The 11,182-nt window shown below is 32.6% G+C and overlaps 1 long non-coding RNA gene across 1 annotated transcript; it reads right to left on the reverse strand.

The window, feature by feature from the left end:
- Positions 1-7,883: 7,883 nt before the first annotated feature.
- On the reverse strand, positions 7,884-11,015 carry LOC126867689 (uncharacterized). Its single transcript, XR_007690386.1, has 7 exons — positions 10,877-11,015; positions 10,569-10,664; positions 10,214-10,492; positions 9,870-10,138; positions 9,690-9,786; positions 8,919-9,527; positions 7,884-8,770 (listed from the first exon to the last, which is right to left on the reverse strand). It is a non-coding gene; the product is annotated as an uncharacterized LOC126867689 (long non-coding RNA).
- Positions 11,016-11,182: the final 167 nt, after the last annotated feature.

The raw sequence follows: 11,182 nt of genomic DNA on the forward strand, positions 1-11,182 counted from the left end.
TGAAAATAGGAGAACTCTCTGATAAAATTAAATGTTTTAAAGGAAAAGATAGCCAGATACCGAAACGTAATGAATTACTCGAAGAAGAACAGAATAAATGGAGAAGTTTAGAAAAAATGATTACAGAAAAACTTGAAGAAGAAAAATCCCGTTAGGAAACAGCTGAACACGAAGTGAGAAAGCTTTCCAAATATAACGAGCAACTTCTAAAAGATTATCAAGAAATCCATAAAAAAAAAAAGAGAGAGAAAGGAAATACGCTGAGGTTGTTCATCATAATCACAGGTAAAGAATTAAACATGTACCTCAACTGAAAGATAAAATCAATCGACAGGATTTATATGCGAAGAACATAAGAACACAATATATAGAACAGCACAAGATGATCGAAAAATTGAGAGCAAAAGGAAAACGTGTGCATAATAAAGGTAAAGAGAACACATAATGTATCTCCACCAGGGGCATGATCCAAAATTAAATAATAAAATAAAAGGTTTTGTTACTGAAAAGTTAGAGAGATTTCATGACAACAAAAGCATTGCCTGTGCAGAGTGCAGTGTATCAATGTGCACTAAAAATGCAAGCAACGTGACGATTACTTTTAGAACACCACAAGCACCACGAAAACACAATCAAGACCAAACAAGATCAAGTTCAAAGGTGAAGTTACGTGAGCTTATTACTGCTAACGACCAAACATTGAATTACGATCCCGAACATCAACTCGCTGATCTTCAAGTAGAATGTTCCGACAAAGACAGGACGACACCAGAGTTCGAGAAGCACATAGAGGACATGAAGGAGGAAGTGCAAAAATTAGAATTGCAACTCGACGAGTTACAAAAAAAAAAAAAAAAAACACACACACGCACGTAAAAAGAGTTCAATCTTTTGGAATACAAATTGAAGAACTAACAATAAAATTAGAAGAAATAACATAAGTCACAAATATGAAGTTGACTTGCTGAAACAAAAAAAAAAGGCCAAACTTAATTCATGTGTTAGTAATTCAATGGAGGAACGTGAAGCTGGAGCTAAAGATGCAAAAGATATAAAATGTAGTTCTTGAACCACAAGGACAAATAATCTGCCCTTCAATGTGAACTAGACGAACTAAAGGGTGAATATGAAAAAGTGGGTGATTTTGGATATAAATATGAAGAAGAAACTAATAAATTGAAACTGGATTTTGAAAAATAAGAAAAATGATCCTTGTCAATGAAAATAAATTTGAAATATTGCGTAGGGTAGAAATTGAAGGTAAAGTAAAAGATATGAACGAACAAAATAATTTTCTTAGAAAAGAACTGGAAAACGTTCAAAAACTTTCCAAAGATGTTAATAATCGCTTACTCGAGGCGAACCAAGAATTAAAAGATTCACATAGAAAACACACTCTTATTTGAAAATTGAAAAAAAAGAAAAAAAACACCAGGAAGAATTAGGTGATATAATAAAACTTCATGATGAAGAAAAATATAAACTGATACAGCATTGGTGTTCTGTAGAATGTCAAACTGCCATAAAGGGTTACATTGATGGAAAAGTGCAGTAAATATTTAAATAACAATCCATGACTTCTTAAGTAATTGTAACAATCTTGATGTTTTACTATGGAACAACTAGATGAAGTGCACAGTGACATTAATAAAGTAGAATCATCGATAAAAGTAGATGTATCTTCTTCATTAATATCAGAATCAACGACTGATATTATAAAGAATGTGCATGATATTCCAGAAAATCAAAAAAAAAAAAAAATAAGTCACAGGAATGTACAGATAATACAATTCAAGATGGTTTAGTAGTAAATAAATGTGATGTAACAGATTTAAATAAAAACAAAAAATTTTTTAAAGTAAGGAAAGTAGTGAGACAGAGAGCATAAAGAACGCTGCGATTAATGAAGTAGAACAAGAAATAATAAATAAGGACCCACAAATTGATGATCAATATAAAAAAAAAAAGATGAGAAATTTCAAGAAGAGCAAGCAGAGAATACAACTGAGATTAGAGATCATTCAAGATATGCAGGTGACACATCTTTAGATAAAGAAAGTACGAACGATGTTGAAATATTTAATACAAATGAGGGTGAACAAAACATTGAGAAACACAACGTTTGTACAGTGTTAAATATAGATACAGTTAGTGTTACTAATGCTCAGTGTCAAGCATTAATTAAAACACTTGGTGAAACTTTTGATGATAAAGCCCAAACATTGCATCTCACGGATACAGACACAGATTTGTCTAAACTAGTTGATAGTAGTTCAGAAGTAATGGTACTGACTGTAGAAACTACTATATATTAATGATACGAATGAAAGTACAGAAGAAAATATTGTTTTAACTGTACATGAAAAGGATGCTGTTGTAAATTCCAATGAAGAAAAAAAAATGTTTCTGCAGAACAAAAAGGAATGAAGAACGCTGAAATTGTAAATGAAGAATTTAATTCGATAGGTTAAGCACGAAAAAGTGATGGAACAATTATAGAAGTAATTTCAACAGAAATTGTGGCTCAAGAAGTTTCTGAAAATTGTAGCCAGAAATACAATTATGACATATTAAATCATACAAAGACAAGAAACGATTCTATAACTCCTATTACCTCAGGAGTAATTAGTGATCTAGAAACTGCAGATGACATTGATATTAAAGAAAAGAATAACAAGAAACAACAAATGGAAATGGCAAGATTGATCTTTTGATAGTTCACATAAAATTAATGTAGAAAAGAAAATTATTCATAATAAAATTGTCGTACTTATACATGTTGCTAATACAGAAGGAAGGAATAAATCTATAAGTGAAGCAGATAAAGTGCGCATAACTAACAAAAGAAGTGTCATTCAGGATATCTTTGATGATTGGGGCATTGAAAATGCAGAAAATGACAATCAGTCGGTATCTAAAGCTCCAGATACTGTGGAAATTGAATTGAAAAGTTTACTAAATGACACAAAAACACGAACTATAGAGGAAAGCACAGTTGTACTGGTTGAAGAAGAAATTACATGCATGGAAAAAGAACCAGTTGTAGATGCTGAAAAGGCTTTAGAAGTTGCTAAACAAAACAAAGAAATGCAAGTATCAAAGGAACAACTGGATAACAATCAAACTATAAAGAAACAACAAGATAGTATAAAACCATTACTCAAAGACCACTAACTCATTCTATATCACAGGCTGTTAGAAAGTCTACAAAAGATTCAACACGTGATACTGCGGCATTTCGTCAAACTTAGCAAATTATCCCTATTAATCGTAGTCGAAATTTAACCAGCCAACAACCTTCACAGGTTGAAATAGCAAAAGCATATACCACGACGAAGAAGAACAAGTACAAATCGAACCAGTCAGAGTCCAATTCCATCGCTCCATACTGAGGAAACACTAAGATTTTGGAGGACCAAAATCAATCTAAAGAGGGGGGTATGTGACATCAATCACATCTCAACCTACATCAGTGATAATACATCGACACCCGACCTTCGGACACTTTTGGACACATCACCACCTTATCATCATAGCATACACCAAGGCTGTGACGCACCTCCGTCCACATCAGAGATAGAATATGGACCCCCGACCTTCGGACACTTTTCTACATCGTAACCTACACCTAGCCCCTCAACATCCTAAAACCAAAACGTATATAAACCGAGACTTCACCCAGCTCGGGCAGTTCTTGTTCCTCTTCTAGTTGCTGTACTCATACAACCCCTATTCTCCGGTTCGGTGTTATTTTGTAAGTGTTTATAATAAAGTTTTATAAAGGAAAATAAGTAGTTGGGTTACGACTCAGCCTTCTTACTACCACCCATGTACCAGTTTTACGTGACAGGAGCCGCCTCGGACCTAAGACTGATAATATAGGACTTGGGTTAAGTAGTAGAAAGGTAGTCGCGATACACTGTGTGGTTTTTAATAGTTCTTACACACGGTGTGTACGCGAACCTTTCCCACCAAACTAGATTAAGAGTGGGGCCGCTCCACTGGAATACGTCGCAAGAGAGGGTAGGAGATCCGACCGGCCTTGGATACAGTGTCCGGCCGTGGGAGGGAGGAATCCGTCTTCAATGTCTCTGCCATGTACATAGCTTTGTTTCCCCCTCCTTCCATTGTGTCTAAGGCATGAGCCTGCTAGGTAAGCCTTACTGATGAGTCCACTAGCAGGCTCTGGACGAAACACACTTTTTTTCTTCTTTTTCTCCGTCTTCCTTCATATATCCGTGATAATTGTAGGCTGCTGGCTGTAGATGTCGCTTGCCGGGGTGTAGTACTGCTGTATTTCCTTCTTATTTAGATGTCGTGGAAGAAAAATCGGACTTTGGAAAAGTACGAGGCGCCGGGATTTGAACCCGGGATCCGAACGTTTGTACTCTATGGCGCTAACCACTGCGCTGCCGTCGTCCGACACTAGTTGGTTTCGAGTGGTGAGATTTGCGTTCTCGTGTGCCGCCACGAGAGGAAATCTCAGTGTGGGTGTGCTTTCTGAACGAAGAACGCGGATTCGTTGTTTACACTTTTCGTTAGGAAAGTGAGGGTGCCCATTGATTATAGCCAACGTTAATGAACGAAGATAGGAGGAGGAAGCCTCCTACCAACGTGGCTCGCGGATGACATTGTTTATTGGAAAAATAACTACCCGCTTTCTCCGTTATTTGTAAGAGTGCGCAATAAACCTAAGCATTGTTCTAAGGACCATCCATAAACCGAAAACACTTACAGGGTTAGAGATTCCTTCAAGCTATTAAGATTACGTCAAAGGATTCAGTTTATAGTATATAGTATGTAGTAGATCAGTATATAGTATAAAGCTTCAGACGGCGCACGGACCATCGTACGCGCCGTAACATAGAGAGTTATAAGAATATACATAAAATATAATTAAACATCGCAAAAGTAACTTAATTAGAAATGACTAGAATGTATGATGTATAATATAATGAATTCAAATTGTCTAAAAAATATTACAAATTTATAGAGATTTTACTATAAAATGCTTTTAACAGAAGCATTTTCAAGCATTTACGAACATTAATGTACGAATTTGAAATTAGCAATATTGAAGCGCGGTACTCGGAAAGACGAATGTACATGGATAATTGTATGCACTAATCAACGATACGGTTATAATTGCATGCTTGATAGAAAAATATCATCGTAAAATTGATATGATTTCATGGAAACGCGTCTAACTTGGTATCTCGAAAGTATCTTAAGCAAACTAATTAGCGTGCCTGTTATGTCTTCTAAAATGTAAATTAACATGTAACAAAGAAACCTTCATCAATTTGATTCGCTTCAAACTGCGCAAATAAGTAGTATAAATAATATTTGTGATAGATTTGGCATCAATTCCATGTTTCCTTTAATATTTGCCTTTAGAAAGTCCAATTCGTTTCACGATTATACAAATTACTAAAAAAATGTCTATATTAGTAATTTATTTATTTTGCATTAATCGTGACATGTTAGTTGCATTATGTTATATGTAAACTACCACAGAGGAAAAATGATCATCTTTCAGTTATTAGTTTTCTGATTTTAATGTCATTTTATGAGTACTTTAACACGAGGTACTTGTAAATGAAAACAACCAATTAGGTCTAAAAACATAAGCCTGTTACCAAGACTCTTATTAAATTGAACAAGCTTTTCAAAAATCGAACGTGCATATTAACGCGAACTTATTATTTGACTGATTTGACTGATTTGACTGACATCCGAAATTGGTGAGATCATATGAAATTTTGCTTTTCGCGGTTCGGTGTATAAGAACGCGTCACCGATTGCTCAACTTTCGATATAAAAAGCGGATCAAGTCTACCGGATTATCCTACAGACACGCATTAATTCGTAAGAGTTAGTCATCATCTGGATAATAATTATCTGAAGAAACTTTCAACGTGAAAATATAAAATTTTCATTGATTACATATTGCGTTCGCCATAATTGAAAAAATGGTAAACCTTCGATCTCATCTTTCTAATACACATTTTCTTTACCTCGTGATAAATAAATTCTTGGAAATTTAGGAAAATTTTCAGTGATCATTTTAAGGAATTTGACAAATTTCCAACGAGACTATGTGACACCGTTAGGTAAAAGTGATTCAAATGTAGTAGCGATATTAAACGAGAAATCTATAAAGGTGTCATTAGAAATTCTAAGAATGTCTCTGCATCTTTATCTTAGGTATTACGCCAATAGTTTTCATTACCGTGATGTAATATTTATCATGCTTATTTTGTACGTAAAACGAATCGTTGGAATATTCCCGCAGCTAACGAAGCATTTCCCAAAAGTTAAACCGAAGAAATTAACGCGAATAGTTAAGTGAAATTTTTCCATTAACTTGCTGACCAACCGGCAAATAAAAAATCATAAAAATTGTTTCAATGTGTTGAGGTCACGCATAACTTCTTTTTTCATTGACGATTACCAAACAGGTAAAATTTCGAAATTGTACGAAGGCCACGTGACCAGATCGTATTGGAATTTGAAGTGCATGGAAAAAGACAACTCGAAGTACAAACCTTGAGCTGTACTACTCGAAGTACAAACGTGAACTAATGGATGCAGAAAAGCAATTAACGCCAAACATCCGAACAGCATCTTGGAGCCCGTCATTGTTCTGAAATAAAAGAAGTGACGAATAAAGGAAACTTACTTCGTATTATAAATTGAATTTACATCAGAAAAGAAGCACGATCAAGCGAAACAGATCGTAGAAATGACAAATATCATCGATATACGTTTCAGTGTAATTTCACTTTTGAAAATTATTTAGTTTAATACGATCGTATTCATCGCTCCGAAACTTTTATTGTGCTGCAATTTGTGCTGCGTCTTTTTAATTTCTCTATCTTTCTGTGTTTTCGGAAAAATTACTTGAAAGATTAAGAATTGCTTGCCTTATTTTATTTTCGATTAGTTAGGATTTGATTATTCCAGGTAAGGTTTATTATTTATAACAGGTTTTATCACTTGTTTATTATTTAGGAGTTTGTTATTTTAGGATTAGTACCTTTTAGGATTTCTTATCCTTCGAGTTTCTGTTTCAGATATCTAGGTCTATTTCAAGATGTTTTATTACATTAGGATTATTTATTCGATTAAGATAATTTAAGAGTTTCACAATGTACAAAGAAATAATCGCGTGAAATTTAGATTTATGCTTTAAACGTATTAAACACGCGGTAATTTCAATGTCTATAGCCTCGAACGTGTTCTGATTAGTTGTGTCATTGTCTGTGACATTGAAATCACAAAAATCCATTGCAAGTGTGCTGTCATGCAATGTGGATGTAATTGGGTTTTTTGGGGTTAGGTTGTATCATCTGATTTGTACAGTACTGTTTTAACGCAAGGACAGGAAAGTTATTATATATTTCCCGTCCATTATTTGAATCGTTGTGAAGTGTAACGAATTATATTCGATTCGAGGAGATGTTAATGAATTAGCCATTTCATATGTAATTACATGGAAATAAAAATCATTGCAAAAATAATTGATCTAATGACAACGGAATTTCCAATATTTTTTTGTTTCGTCACGTCTTTTTCGTAATATATCTTTTATAGGTACGTGATTTATTAATCGTTCGAATGGAAATAATTATTCGTATAATATTCAAACGATTCTAACCATAAAATAAATTAAAACGATACCTGTCAATGATATGCAATCTGCGTATGACGTCAACCTCGATCTATGCTTATACAAGAAATTTTATCAATCAATGACTAGATATACAATAATCAATTTAGGTGTTAATATCTTTAATATTTGCAAGTTATTGTTTAGCGCTAATTAGTTAGAATGTAACAAGTGGTGTACCAGAATTGAGATAATTAAGCCACACGAACAATCTTATTTAGATCTTTTTAATTTTTTAATTCTCTTTTGCTCTAATACTTCGTAAAATTAATCTTCATTAGCTACTACACTTCATAGAATAACAAGAGATAATTTTTCTTATATAACGTTTCATTCATAAAATCTATCATTAAAGTATATCTTCATAAAAATATCATTCCATACTAACGGTATATTTGATGTCATACGAGATAACAGTTACCAGTGATGACATATGTAACTTTATAAAGATATCTCGTTTTATTATATATTAAAAGAATGTACTCATTGCTGCTATATTTCAGATGAAAAAAAGGAGGCAATGATTTTACAGTAAAATCGTTCGTTTACAACTGATTCATTTACATTTCATGATAATACTGTGCATTCTGAATATGCTATGATTTGGTTTAAAATAATAAATAGTCCATTCTTGCATACTATTGCTCCAGCTTTACTTGTATTTTCCATATTGGTATAAATAGAAAGACAATTAATGTCGTTCGAGTCTATTTTCGGATTATTTATATTACGTTTAATCCATAAAGTTATTATATGAGACATAGTATCGTAAAATTTGGAAGAATAAAACGTTCGTACAGGAAGTACATTTTATAAGAACTCCAACAAATCTGCGTGTGCACCTAAAATACAAACTGATAGTGATTGTTCATAAGTTTATATACATTATCTAATGTCAATCGAAGGTATCAATTCTTTTTCTCCATAAGAGTACTTTTTCATTTATATGTGTTCAAAAATACATGTATTCAACCGTGAAGCATATGTCACCTACAACGAAGAAGAGTTTTCCTATACTTAATATTTCCTTTATATACCTATGAAAGTCTATTCTTCGCGTAGTATGAAATTATGAATAAATCTGGAATATTGTTCAATCTGAAAAGAAAAATAACTTATTGACATCATTCATTGATACGAGATTCAGAATGTTTGTTTTGTCTTGCAGAAAAAGAAGGCAGCCCTCCCTTTCTTTTAATGTGAAATAGAAAGCGAAAATTTGAAAACAGATTTTTTGGAAATTTACTTGCAAATATCGTTTTCAATATCGTGATTTTCTTCCCAATGGTACTGTACTTTCAAATTTTCCAGTATCCCTCTAAAAACAAGAAGTCGAACCTCGTTATTGTTAACGTAGGCATTACAAGGAAGAGAAGTATTAGAAAGCAGCTCCTTTTTATTATGGATTTCTTTATAATCATGTAAATAAGAAATTCCGGAAATTTTTTCCTCAAGAATTTAATTCTTGTGTTTTGATTGATAATTATTACACTGCATACTAACTTTTCGCATACTGTTCGCGTCTAACAATTTCCTAATAATAACTACTTCAAAATTACATATGTTCTTGCACGAATTCAAAAGTACGTATGATACAATTACAATTGATTCTAAAATAATAATTATTTAAAGATATTAAGATACTAATTAAACGTTTCACTATATTTCAAAATCTGGAACAACAAATTTTTATTTATAAAAAATGAAACTGTCTTTATATATTCTTTGTCATGATGCTATTTCTTATTACTATGTCGACATTTTTTAAAATTCATTTTGTTATCTCTACGCAATATGAAAATTCATATACTGCTTAATATTTTTTACATATTATCCATCCACCGCATGATATCTCCTGAAAAATCAAAATATTAATGTTATATTATTACAATGCTTCTTAAATTTCAATTTTTGACAAATTTGAAATCCAATATATTTTGCACAATTATTATTTATCAAAAAATTCCAAGTTAGTAACTTTCTTTTCAAATGGCAAATAACATATACTTTGACTTACTTGTAAGTTTTTGTTCCTAATCATCATTTCCTCTTATAGAACATCATTATTGTTCTTATAATTACTACCAGTGTCATAGATATTGTAGTGGCTACAACTGAATTAATAGAAAATGATAAATAACTGTGTATAACACTAACACATAATTGTGTATAACAATGACACATAACTTTTACTTACATATCTGTCGATAAGGGATTACTGTGATATCCTGTTGATGTTTCTTAAGGCACTTGATTAGGTGCGATACGGTATCATTCCTTATGGTATACTGTAGATAAGTATTTTAGAAAATAACAAGAATAAATCTAAATTATTCAGAGGTTCCAGTTTCGGCTTAGACATAAATACAGGACCATTTGCAAAGAAGAAAGGGTGCGTTTCTACAGCCTCGTTATAGTAACCATGAATACCAATCTCTGAATTACTGGTTACTAAACATAAATATCCTATAAAATTAAATATATTTCTTTAATTTTTAATACATACATGAGTTAGTAGTTCTAAATTATGAATCATCCTACCTGTGATATTACACTTTTCCTTATAATATCATCACTCAAGTGAACAACATTAAGATCATGTAAACCATGTCATCCTATCTTACTGTGAAGATACTTAGTTATGTTATCTAACATTATAAAAATATCATCAAATTCAAGTCCTTTTATTCACATCACATGGCCACGACGATCTGGTTCTTCATTATATAATGTTCTAAAATTTGTCGTATATATAGGATGTACAAACCGTGATATCAAGGTATCAGTTCTTCCTTCCCAAGGGACAGTTTCATTAAAATTCTGATAGAATTAAAAATTAATTATTAATATTCTAACAATCATATATGTTAAATACATTATAGTCAACGATATATACCTGAGCGAATGTAGGGGTGATTCCTTGATAATTATAAATGTCATCAGCCCACATCATTGTGCCACTTCTTTGTACTCCAGCCTCTAGATTAACAGCCTAAACAAACATACGAAATTTTATAGAAGCTGTACAAAATATAGTATATATGCGCAATATTGAAGCGTTCAAGGGGATATAAAGGTAATGTACATCACATACACGTGTACTCTCATGCAACAAAATACAATTAGATTTAATAGTATAAGCTCTTTTATTCATCATAATAGATTGGAAATTTAAGTGTCTTACGAGGGTGAGTAAAAAGTTACCCGCTCTGTCGGTGTAGAATTTATTTTAAGCAATTGTCAAAAAAGACATACATCATTTTTTGACATAATCACTCGATTTCTGTATACACTTTGTCCATTTGCCGAAGGACCTTTGTATTTTCTCATTAAAAAATGTTTTGGGCTGAGCTGCGAACCACGAATGCATCGTCGTCTTCACCTTTTCATCAGCTTTTTCGGCATCCATCTCGCACAAACTTTTTAAAATCCAAATCTGTCGTGCACTATTGCATAAGCAGAGCCGTGGCTGATTTGCAAATGATTTGCCACATTATCCAGTGTCACTCG

The sequence above is a fragment of the Bombus huntii genome, chromosome 7 (genome assembly GCF_024542735.1).
Source record: "Bombus huntii isolate Logan2020A chromosome 7, iyBomHunt1.1, whole genome shotgun sequence".
NCBI lineage: Eukaryota > Metazoa > Arthropoda > Insecta > Hymenoptera > Apidae > Bombus > Bombus huntii.